The sequence below is a fragment of the Pinus tabuliformis genome, chromosome X (assembly GCF_031772625.1).
Source record: "Pinus tabuliformis cultivar Carrire ecotype Pingquan chromosome X, CPIR1, whole genome shotgun sequence".
NCBI lineage: Eukaryota > Viridiplantae > Streptophyta > Pinopsida > Pinales > Pinaceae > Pinus > Pinus tabuliformis.
In genome coordinates, this window is record NC_142308.1 from 1,373,362,733 (window position 1) to 1,373,376,204 (window position 13,472).

Here is a 13,472-nt window from a genome sequence, read left to right on the forward strand (position 1 = left end):
CTACTGTGGTCTTCATCATATCTTCTATCATGACTATCAATGGCCATATTCTTCTCTATCTTCATGATTTCCTCACTCACTCACTATGAGCTATACTAAAGCCTCTGCAACAACAAGTCCTCCCTGTTGTCACTTACCTAACAAAGCTCTCCTCTCGACTTGGTATTTTTCCAAGCACTAGTTCTCTATATCTGAAACCTCATTGAGCACTTCTCTCAACTCATCTACACCTTTGAAAATAATTACTTTTCTTCCTTTATCCAACTTCTATTAGAATTCTTCAAAGTTCTGCCACACTCTTCTTTCACTCAGATATTCTTACCAGATTCCCTCATTATTTCTTCTTTTCTTTTGTTGAGATGCTCTCTCTTTATCTACAATCTGAATTCTGCAACCACAATCTTCAAACAAAATTAAAATAAAACACACTATCTCACCTTCAACATCTATGTTTGGTCATGTTCTACCATTCACCTGTATACACAACTTCAAAACATAACTATGTTCTAATTTTATCTCAAAGAAATTTTACACGTAGAATGTCCTTGTTCAGCTCTGATACAAAAAATGATGACCTTACCAGGTCAATACTCCATCATTTGTAGCCTGAAAACACTAAGCTACATCCCTAGTCACAAGATCGAGACTCTAATCCTTCCTATCCCCATTTATTCAACAATAATTCCCTTAAAATCAGTCTTCAAATTTGACAATAAATCATCAAATTCAAAGTTTTGGCACTCCCTACAATACGAGGTGTGATGAAGGGTACACTAGAGCATACCAAGGCTTTGTTCCTTAAAACCCATATGATCATTTCTCTTCAGTTTTGCTGAATACATGAGAACGTTGGAGTTGAGAATAGGATATGATTTCCTGGAATAGGAATAGAACTTAGGGATTAGGAATAGAATTGGTGAGTAGGAACCCTATACAATGTTTCACATAGGATTCCCCACACTTCCGCTTCCTGATCTATAATCTCCTTCACACATTCCTCCTTCAACAACTAAAATGAAACTTTGACATAAACATTATTACTTAGCCATTCACAGACTGCTACATAAACTTCTTGGGCCTACTAAGGAGTAGCCACTTTCCCTATAACAATAACCTGGATAGGATCATATGCAAATACCACATCATTCCAGCTAGGCATATTATTGTAATGCCTTTAGTTGTTCATAGCAGAAATCAAACAGTCTTCCCTGCTTCCAATTCTTCTAGCTTTTCCTCTATAAGTGCAATCACTTTGAGACCTAGTGTCACTGCATAGGCCTACTTTTGTCCAATAAACTACTTATCCTCACCAATGACATGTCTATGCTCTGAATTTCCATGAATCACCCAGTTACAACCAATACCCTCGAGTTGTTCAACACCGATTTCTCTAGTGAAAGCCACACCCTTTCCAACCCAGGAATTTTTGGCAAAAAATTCTATATGATCAATTAAAGATTTCTTCACTTGGTCAATACAAACAAAGTATGCACATCCCTTTCTCCTGCATCCTCCATCAAAAGTTATTCAAATACCATCTAATTTTCGTCTAACATTGTAACCGAAACCCTGATCGAAACTCCACTCCACTCATAGGATTTCTTCTGCAAATTCGAGAAGAATCATCACTTTGTACACCATATTTGCAGATAAAACCCTGCCATCAATGCCACCTCATATCCCACTCAACGAATCATTAACAGTTTTGCAGCCTCTTCAAATCTGCGTCCTGTCTAAATGCCCAATGACAACAATGTTGATCCACTCCACAAATGATGTCTAAGTGCTTTGTAGATAACATGTAACATATCTTCTATGTGGGTCTTTCCTAACCAAATTCACTTTGCTCCACGGTCTATGAGAATCAATTTCAATGTGTGAAGGGTTGAAACCAAGATGAATTACTAACAGAAAATGCCTTTGCTCGGAGATTTTCTTCCTTGATCTATCTTATTTTTGTTGATTCATTCAACAACTTACTTTCGCAACCTCTTAAGCGCTACCCATCCTTCCAGAGCTTAATGACAGTCCATCATTGGGACTATTTGACGTCCATTTTTTTTTCTTTGTACGTTGTCTCTCCGCTCTGCCCTTCTCGATTTCGTCTGCACATATATATCTTATCCAAAAATACTCTGTCTATAAATAATTACAATTTAATCAATATTTACTCTACACAGTTTTGAAATAAAATTTATATATTCGTAAGCAAGTATTTACACTGGTTCCTCTGTTAGGCCTGATTTCCAATATCAGTGGCCTTTATTTCCCTACATGCCCATAGGCTACAATCAACCCTATATATTCCTATCTAAATTTCTTTCTTCATCCTATTTCCCTTCTTTTCATGCCTTTGAGGCTTACATTTTATATTAAAGCTTCTCAAACCAATTCTAGTTTCAGATCCTCCATCTACTCAACAAAATCCTAAAATCTCTCAACTCCATCAATTAATTCCTAATTCAATATTTAAAATTAATTTCCAAATCTATCAATCCCTCTGAGCTCTCAACTGTCCTAATTCTCTCATGTTCTCCAACATTAGAGAGAATTTACAATATGCCTCACAATATCTAATTAATTCTTATTCTAAATATCTCTCATTAAAATCATGCAAAAACATTAATAATTACATTAATTTAATTCTTAGGAAACCAACTCCCTTGAAAACACAAGACCCCCCATGTCTACTAAAATACAATGAAATTTCTGAGTCGGATGCTCCTGCATCAAGAAAATTGTGCTGAACCTAAAAACCTGCATCATCATTCAAAACCAGTTGCAACCTCAAAAATAATACATCAGAATGAATATGCTACTTTCACGAACCCAATCTACGTGCATACCTACTTCCTTTAATGAAACTTGCGTATACCTCCAAAACTATTAAATCATAAAAACTTCTGAATCAAATTTGTACCATCTAGTAATATTTGAACATCTACTTTTCAAATTATAGAGATCTAGATAGTCAACATTAAAGATTACCATTCTCAATTAATTAATTAATTAATCAGACTCAATCTCCTTATGCATTTCTTTCTACTTTTAGATCTAAGAAGACATCATTTGTAGACATCAGTAAACCAACAACATTGATCAGATAGAACAGTCATTTCTGAATAACAAGAATTTTTTTTGTATACACTACTTGGAAGCTTCAAATCAGCGTGTATACATGCCTTCACCGAGGTGAACCAGTGTATAGATCTGAAAATACTAACCTACAGCTTCGTTGCTATTCCAGATTTCAGACATACCTAGATCATGATATTTAAAGTATAAAACATGTGTAAGCAATCATATCTAGTCCAATCAATATCATATCATTAAATGATAAGTCATTTAAGGTATCATGATCCTGATCCAACATTGAATTCAAGGTGCACACAATATTTCAGATTACATCATAATCATAGCCCCAACATAAAATATACTTTCGATAGAAGTATTCTTAAGAATCCCTTTCACTTGCACACTTAGAACCTATGCTATTCTTGGACAGGATCAAATAACCGTTACTTTGCTCAACATTGTGGGCTAATACCATGGTATTGACCCTTGGTATTCTTTAACGTTAAATTTCCTTGATTTTCTAACCCATGCGTGCTTTTCCTCTTATGAAAGTGTGTGCATACGTATATGCACTCTTTGTTCTGTTAACCCACATGTATACATTCCTTTGACAAGGTGAACCTACATATACAACTTAAACTTCCTTACAACATCATTTTCCTTCAACTTCTTGATTTTGATCAGCAGATCCTTATTCCAACTTCTTGGTTCTTCTGTACCAATGCTCTGTTACCTCTGAATTGACTTGTTACAATGTGAGTTTTCCTTTATCAAATTTGAACCGAGCTATCAGTGAGTTTCCATCAAGGACGACACCTCTATATAATGCAAATTGAGAATAATTAGATAAATTATTATCTATTTAATTTTCTCTAGCAATAATTATTAAATCATTATTTAAATAATTATTCCTCGTCACATTTGAATAAATCTCTTAATAATATTTAAATAAGTCACTATTTATTTAATTTTCCTTATTTATGTTATCATAATAATTGTTAAATCACTATTTAATAATTATTTTTATCTCAGACCATTCTTATTTCTTGTGAAATAATTAATAAATCATTTTATTTGTTAATTATTTCCAAATTAAGATATTTAACCATTTTAAATATATTTTCCCTCTCCAATAATTATAATAAAGTATTCCAAGTGGTTATATCTGCATTTGGTTAATATTATTTTATTATTCTACATTTTCTAGAATAACTCCATATTTTGTTATAAATAGGAGGGTTTTTCATTCATTCTTCACCATGATCATAATCATCATCACCATTATCGTCTTTCTTATTTGAGCTCCCATTTTGAGTTCTCGACATTTTTTTGGGGGTGTTTCACATATTGAGAGAGAGAATCATTTTATGAAGAATCAAGGACATCAAAGGACCCATCCCACAGAGTGGAACTTGCAAACCCATCTATAGATCTCCTTCACTAGGTGCTATTAATAAAATATTTATTCATTCAAAGTCTTTCCAATTGGGTTATTGCATTGAATATTTATATTATTGTTTCCTATTTTGGATCATCTATACTTTTGTTGCAGGTTTTCCATTTTTATTGCAAATCTGAATCGCTAGGAGCCATCAACTTGTTGTTAGGGTCACTTGTCACCTAGTGACTTAAGTGAAGTGTTTTTGGTACACCTTCAAAAAAATTTCACACTAACACACGTGATGCAAGTAAGAAAATGATGACCACAAAACCTAAAGAAGATATTTCTGACATGACAAAACTAGCAAAATGACAAACCAAGAGAGAACTTTGAAGAAAATCTTGTGTAGCAATCCCCTCAAGAAGTAATTGAATATTGGTTGGAAATGTGAGTGTTAAAACGTGCATGATAAGAACTTGGTCAATCATCCCATGGACATAATAAATAGAGTTTGTCTTTTCAATTGACATATTACCTTTCAAAGTTTTAATAACTTCTTTGTAGTTTAATCATGCCATGTATTAGGTACTAACTACTCATGTATAATTATTACAATTAGACATTTCTGTGGGTGTTAAAATTTTCATACCTTATAAATTTTTTCGACCCCAACATAAAACATATATCATTACCAAGTATATGTATTTGAAAAAAAACGTTCAAAAGAATCATATAACATCATGTATCGATATAATTTTAGCAAACAACATATCATTCAAAAATACTAACTTAATTTTTCAACCAATGTGCATGAGGAAATAAATAAATCAAGAAACATGTCTAAAATGTATTATATATTTGGTCATGGTGAATTGTTAATAATTCATGTATAGCAAGATATAACAACACCAAATTAACAAAATATGAAACACTGAAAGAAATATAATTACTCATAATGGTATTTAATAAGATTTCACTATCATCATGAATACACTAACACAATGTGGGTTCTATGCTTATTCAAACACAAGCTTCATGTCAAAAAAATTCAACATCCTCCAAGTAGAATTGAGGTCTTCATCAAAAAAATTCCAAACAACTTCGTACATAGCACTCCTTTAATTTAAAAGCTACATTACATACTCTCAGAAACATTAAGTACTTGCAAGATCTATTTTTATTCCTTGAATATTGTTTAGCAACTTTGGTTTTTAACTCACTAAAGTATCAAACATTGAGCCTTCTATAGCTTGGTTATTTTTCTTCTTGGGCTTTTGGAAAAGTTGTGAATTCCTCTTCTTCTTCTACCTCTATAACCTCCTAGATAACTAACTACAAAGGTTGGACCAATTCCATACCCTGTATAACTAGAGAAATGATGGTTTGTTTAGTAAAATATCTCTTTAGCTTCATAAATATGTCTCATTCAGTTGGCGATGACCACTATTGTTTCCTTAATTATAAATAAGATACACCAATATGAGACTGAGGACAATAAGGATAATTTGGAAATTTTTGAATTACCTTATCTAAATTGAAATACATGCAAAGAGGATTTACAAGTAATTCCCTAGAAAAATTTTCTTCGCTATTGTTTAAAGAGTCGCCCTGGTCTTCTTCAGCCTTTTACACTGTGGTTTGAATTTTTTTATCTAATATCAACCAACCTGGATCATTATAAAAGGATGGCATCTTGAACCTTTGAATATATTCCCATTCTCCTTTGAATTATGTGAAAATTATGTTAGCTTTAGGGATTTCAACATTCGTTTCATCCATTTCTTTCTTCCCTTATTTAACTGATAAAGTTAATAGAATAACATCTACTCTACCACGAAAAACCAACAATTTAATAGCTTCTTCATCAATTGAATCTACATAGCTAATAATCTGGTCAACCTCCTTCAACATTTCATCTACTACAAGAATTATGTTCTTCATGCCTATCTAAGCATTAACAATGATAAGTATTTAATAATGAACCAAAATTTTGGCATAAGGTTTAATCCTAGTGATTCTTTCATTAATCATGTTCTAGATTTCATTATTTGCATCATTTAGCGTGGCTCTTTCCAACGTAGTATTTTCTCGATATTTTTGCAAGGATTGTAGTTATTTTTTGTTTCCCTTAATATTGATTGCACTCCTTCAATGGTCTCATCCTTCTATTTCATTTCATTGATCTATTAAGAAAAGTCTTTTAGTAGAAATCACATAAGAGAAATCACATTGATCTAGTTCTACAAAAGTTGTTTCTTAACCTATTGTTGATTTTTAATTTATTATTCTAGTTCAACAAACTTTATTTCAAAGAACTTAATTTTATTTGATCAATATTTCCAACTATGTCTTGTTCAAGAGAAATACCATCATTCATTTTATATCCATATATTTTATTCCCATACTTTTTATTCTTTTCCTCAAATTATTTGTTTTGTTTACAAACTTATTTCTATAAATCTTTCAATTGTTCTTCTTTTATATTGAGCATTATTTCCAATTATTTCACTTTCTTTTAATTTTTCTTCTTTACATTGATATGTTGTAACTAAATGTAAGAGCTCATACTTAGAAGACTTCAAGGCTACCTTCAGTTCTTTGATTTCTTTATCCTTTGATTCTAATAACTTTTTGGTAACAGTGTTGTCTTTGGGAAATCTTGATAAACAAACTATCCTATTTTCCAAGTATTTAGTCTTATCTTCTTTACTTTTTATAGTATCCTTAACATCAATAAATTAACATTCAACCCTATTTAACATAGTTTGCAACCTTTTGATTCTAAAAATGGACTCTACTGGTCTTTTAGTAACTACTTCTTTATTTCTTATTCCATTCCACCATATCCATATTAAGCACTTGACATAAACCAAAATTAGTTGAAGTGGCTCTTGTCTGAATGAGCTCTATTCTAAACATCATATTTTGGCTAAATAATAGTTAAATTTAACGTATTTTGATCAAAATTAGTGGAGGATAGGAACCCGGGACATGCTCTGGAAGTCATTGCTTTGCTAGTTGTTTCTTCTATATTCTTTGTTCTCTTTGCAATAATCATCACTTCTATATCCTTTGTCCTTGAAATAAATTGTGGAAATGAGCATAAGTGTGCCCACATATTATTTAGGTTTCATTTCTTTCAACAAACCTTGTACCTACTATGATAATTCTTCATTATTCTTTTGGAGCATAATATCTTCATCATTTTCGTGTTTTCTCTTAACCAGTACATGAACCATTTCATTGAACTTTGTATGAGTTTCCCTTATTTTTAGTGGAATTTATTGATGGTTCAATTCTTCAAAAAACGCTTTCTCTAGACAATGTATGACACCTATCTAATAGTTGGCTTTGCAAATTTCATCTCTAGTGTCCTATATGTAACTTCTTTAGGTACCTACATACTTTCTTATTTATCATTGCTTTTAGGCCATGTATCATTATTAGCCAACTTTTTGACGTCAAGATTGGACATATGGATATAAGCAGATAGCCCTAATTTTTTTTCTTAATTCACAAATAATATGCAATTGATCATATGTCTAGGTAGAATTCTTTCCAAAAGCATATAAAATTAAATCCATTTCAATGATTTCCAAGCCAAATCTATTTTGATTGATAATAGGTAAAATTCAAATACCATTGTAATCATTGACTTTTTACCTTTATATGCAAAGTGAGTCTCATAAGCATAAAGCCTCAGAAAAAAATATCTAGGGCAACAAATTTTGGAAGATAATATGGTTGACCTTACAAACCATATATTGCTATGATAGAGTACTTCTAAGAAAGATACTAGTCCCCTATACAAGTTTCTTTTATTAACTCTAAAATCTTCTTGAAATACTTTGGTGTTCATTTAGGGGTCGTATCATGGAATTTTTCTTGAACGTGAAACATGAAATAATCTACAAATTTTAGGTCACCTTCATGTATCCTCCCTAGGTATAACACTTAAGTCCACTTGTCAACTTCTTTCACTCTTTCCTACACATCCTTAATTCTTGAGAATAACCCTTTAATAAAGAATTATTATGAATATCAAAATAGAGTTATATGAAAAATATATGTAATGTGTCCAAATAAATCAAAAGCTCACACAATGTTGAGGTGACAATGTATACTCTAAGCTACATAACCACCAAAATTAATCTTCATTTCACTGGGATTTGTCATTATTTTCATGAAGCATATAAGGATAACTTTATCCATAACCAAGTCATTGTGATGCTTAAAATAACACTATGAAGAGGCCTTGAACTTAAACTATGGACTAAATACCTTACTTGTGTCTCATAATTTAATTTTCACTACTCTACTATGCTTTTCAACCATACTTTATATAAGGCTTAAATTTTCATCTTCATCCCAAGTTATGAACTGATCATTTAATTGTTTATCTATAATATTTTTTCCTTTCAAAAGAAACCTCAAGATTTTTTCCATAGTTTCCTCAAACACTTTTGATAAAATACATCCATCTATAGGATGTGAAATATTTTGAATTGTCAAATCATAATGATTAGATAAAAGGAATTATATCAGAGCCAAAATGAACATCCGATATTGTATCATTGAATAAAACAATATTTAAATGATAACTTTCTAAGCTACACTATTTTCCATTCATCTATATTTCAGATCTAGTGGCATGCACATCTATTTTCTATATGTGGGTTTCATGGATTTGTTCTAATGTATTAATGAAAACCTCATTCTCGTGTTAAATAGCAATTCTAAATACGAAAAATTTATGGGCTATAATTAATATACTACATTAAGGATTTGGAAAGTTTAGTATTTCATAGAGACTGGAATGGTAGGCTTCTATGTTCCCTTTGTGCTCAAACAAGGGATGGAAAAATAATTCTTTTAACCGTGCCAATCCAAAATATAGCACAAAATATAGGCAAATGAGTATTAATAACCTAATAACCTTAGTTATGGTGAATATTTTCTAGTTAATTTTCACAACACACCACATTGACACCCAGTCACAAGTATTACTATTAAATTAATGTCATCATGTTAATAAGTGGATACAACTGTGAGGGGGGTCCACCTTCCATCATTTGTTATTGTGACTTTCCATTCAGATCCAATGGCCTAAAATTATTTGATTAAATGAACTGCATGCACATAGGGCTCCCACTAGTGTAGGGTTTTAAAATGGAGTTGCACTCCGATGACATGCAATGGCCAAGATCTCTTTTATATGATGAACCAACAACATATAATATCAAAACCAATGCTGGAACTAAAATAGAATTGCACCCCCAATGAAATCTAATGGCCTCACTAATCACAATCAAAGGCCACCAACGCCCATTGGATTCCAACTTGCTTAGAGGTTAACACTTCCTAATATAACACTGTCTTCTACGCATGATTAGATCTCGCCCCCCAAAATATTTCCAAATCAACGACCTTGCTTGTATCATGTGTCTGTCATGTGGGACTACCACCTCATTACTAATATCATCGTGTATATTAATTTATTTGAATTTTTGATCCATTATATATATATATATATATATATATATATATATATATATATATATATAGATACACACACACACACACACACACACACACACACACACAGATATATATATATATATATATATATATAATGGATCATAAATTCAAATAAATTAATATACACAACGATGTTAGTAATTGATCTAATAATGAGATCTAAGACAATTATTAAGGCATTACAAAATCATGTGCATGGATATGCCTATGATACTTTATGCAGTGGAGCGATAAGATTGCAAAAAACATAGACAATGAAGCAGTAAAAGGTCATAATAGACAAACGCATATAAACACAACAAGTGTAATAAGGAGTTTACCTAATACTCCTGGGCTACATCTCCTGGCCCAACCTTCAGTGGTGACCTCTCTATTATGTCTTCAGAATAGAGTTTTACAAAAGTATGAGCTCAGCTTGAGTCTCAACACACAACAGATACAACAACAAGAGTTTTTATTGAACCTCCCAAGCCTCTCTAAGTACAAAGACTCTCTCTGCCACTCTTTGTCTCTGTCTTTTCTCTGTCTTAGGACTACCTTCAATACTGCTTGTCTTTGTTTCTATCAGTTTGTGGCTCTAAAGCCAATCTGCACTGTCTGTTCATTTCGTCTTCTCGGGCTTTCTGTCTCCCGGCCTCTGTCTGCTTGAATCCCTCTTCTAGCATTAAATAGTAATTGCATAATGCATTCAGAGGAGGTGGCCACTTAATCTACAACGGATGAGGGCATCGGGCCTTTGAAATCCCTGAAATGACCATTCTCTGTTTACACAGTGAAATGCATTCAAACATAGGAAAAACCGCCAAAAACACTATTCATCAGAACTTCAAATCTTCTTAATTGCACCCTATTCTCTTATCAGTTCTACCTATAAGTCACTATCGCATGTCGCAATGCCCCTCTCCGTGGCTTCCCTTTGTATTTTTAAAATACGTTAAAACACTAAAAATCCTATAAAAATGAATTTGGGTAGATTTCAAATAATATACACTTTCATTCCGAAACCCCTTCGATCTGGGTTTCATCGCATTGGTGCTTCCCTTCGAATGTGAAAATACATTAAAAATGACATTAAATGGATCTCAAATCTTCTGAAATAACGTTTATATTTCCATTGGGTATCGCTAATCGCATCGCATATATATGTGTGCATATAGCCTCTCTCCATTTTGTTTTTTGATTGCAAAATCGCGATGCGATTGATCGCAATCGCATATTGCGATAACCCCAGGCCATTTGGTGAGTGCTCTATTTGTATTTGCTGACTGCAATTCTGTGATGCAACATGGGCCATCGATCTGTGCACTTGATCGACGGTCCTCGCTAACTCTGCCGATCACCATCGCATGTTTTATGTGGTGTGCTATGATTTCCTCCACCTATCACCGCCGATTTACAATTTTCCGATCGGATCTGGACCGTTGATCAGCCAGATCTAACGGCTACTATGCATTCACTGTTTAAGAAGCCGATAGCTCTGTTTTTCACTGTTTTCTTGTGTTTTGCGCCTCCCAATAGTGTTTTCCGATGTTTCTAAGGGTTCTTCCCATGCAATTGTTTTGATCTTTTGAATGATTTTTGAGGACTTAGAGAGTGTTTGGATCCATTTGGATCAGTAATGAGGTGGTATTCCCACATGATAGACATGTGGTACAAGCAAGGTCATTGATATGGAAATATTTGGAATGGCGAGATCTAATTGTGCGTAGAAGACAATATTATTTTAGGAAGTGTTAACCTACAAGCAGATTGAAATCCAATGGGATTTCGTGGCCATTGATTGCAATTAACAGGGCCATTGAATTTCATTGGGGGTGCAAGTCCATTTTATTGCCCGCATTAGTTTTGACATTATATGTTGTTGGTTCATCATATCAAAGAGATCTTGGCCATTGCATGTCATCGGGGTGCAACTCCATTTTAAAACCCTACTCTATTATATATATCCTTTTAATTTTGAGGCTATTCTGCACCTCAATGTGGGTCCCCACTGATTTTAAAGGTTGTGAGTTACCATCAAAATTGATGGCTCACAACGATTACGTGCTCGACCTCCCCTCCTCCAAAACCACTCGTGACATGAACAAGGTGGGTGGGCGCACACTCTCGGTTCCACCACAAAGTTCTACCTTCTCAAGCGAATGGTGAAGGTTTTATTTTCCAACATCCATGGTTCTTATAGATCATGCAGGTGGGGGGAGTAACCACCATGACATCACTGAAAGGGAGGGGGTTGCAATCATGGTTCTGATCCCTTTGATGAAATCTACCCTTTGACGAAAATTCCAATGTGAACTATGAATAGTTTTATTTTGTGAGTCGAGGGGAATTATCCAAATGGATCCTCGTGTTTGTAATACTTGTATTCTCGATTTTTTTAGTGTACGCAATCCCAACACCTCCGTTATCGAAATTTTCTCATGATTCTAGTTCTGTAAGGTTCCACCCCAAGTCTTCGTGTTTTGCAACTAAATCCCTTTATGTCTAGAAGTCTATTATCTCACGTATAAAACATGTGGTGGAACACAACAAAGTGAGTTGAACCAATTTCAACCCATCTTCCCACCCTAGTTTTTAAGACAGGGTAACATACACTCCACAAAGTGATTTTGGCACAACTCCTTTGAAACATGTATCAAATAAGGTGAGGCCACGTCAACATAGTGGTGGGGACTGACCCACCCACTGAGTCACTTTGCATACTTAATTGCCCCCCTATTTCGTAACTAATACACACTATCCACCACTGATTTAGATAGTTGGTCATGTGTCAATCCTTTTAGGTAAGATGTGTTGAGATTTTTCTGTTTTAGATAAAATAGGCAAAAATCCCAGTGTGTGACAACAATAGAAATTTTTTGCTGGATTAGCTCCAGGTTATTGGGAGAGAATTAATGCATCCTAAATTTGATGTGAGAGGCAGTTAGATTCTCCTTGCTATAAAATAGGTATCCATACGGATAGTTTGGTGTCGTGAGAGTTTATGTGGATTTGATTCATTTTGTAATCTCCTATTTTGAATAAGAAAGATCGCTGATGCCTTTGTTTGGTGGACATAGCCCAGAATGGTTGGGTGAACCACGTTAAACCATGTGTCTATTTTGTGATGTGATCTTCTGTTGTTTGTCTTTAGTTTTAGCTGTAAACTCCAACAATTGGTATCAGAGAAGTTGGAGGCATGGAGCAGTGAATGAGGTCCTGTTGTTGAGGCGTGGCATTGTCCAGCACATGTTTTGGATCGGACAGAAGGTGGAGCGTATTTTCTGTTTTTTGCCTCTGCGTAATTGTATTCATCCGACAGAAGGTGCGTTTTGTAAAAATCAACGCTAGCTGAGTGCGTTTATCAGAGCTAAGTGGACCTGCGTACCTGCTGGTGCGTTGACTGTTTGTTGTAGCAACGTGCTGCTGCGTAGCAACGTGGATGTGTGTGTAATGCGCAGAACGGTTTTCAACGTGGATATGTAATACACCTGCATGG

General features: G+C 33.8%; 1 pseudogene; it reads right to left on the reverse strand.

Moving 5' to 3' along the window:
* Positions 1-1,009: 1,009 nt before the first annotated feature.
* The window catches only part of LOC149145169 (triosephosphate isomerase, chloroplastic pseudogene), a 28,725-nt pseudogene continuing 16,262 nt past the window's right edge, over positions 1,010-13,472 (reverse strand).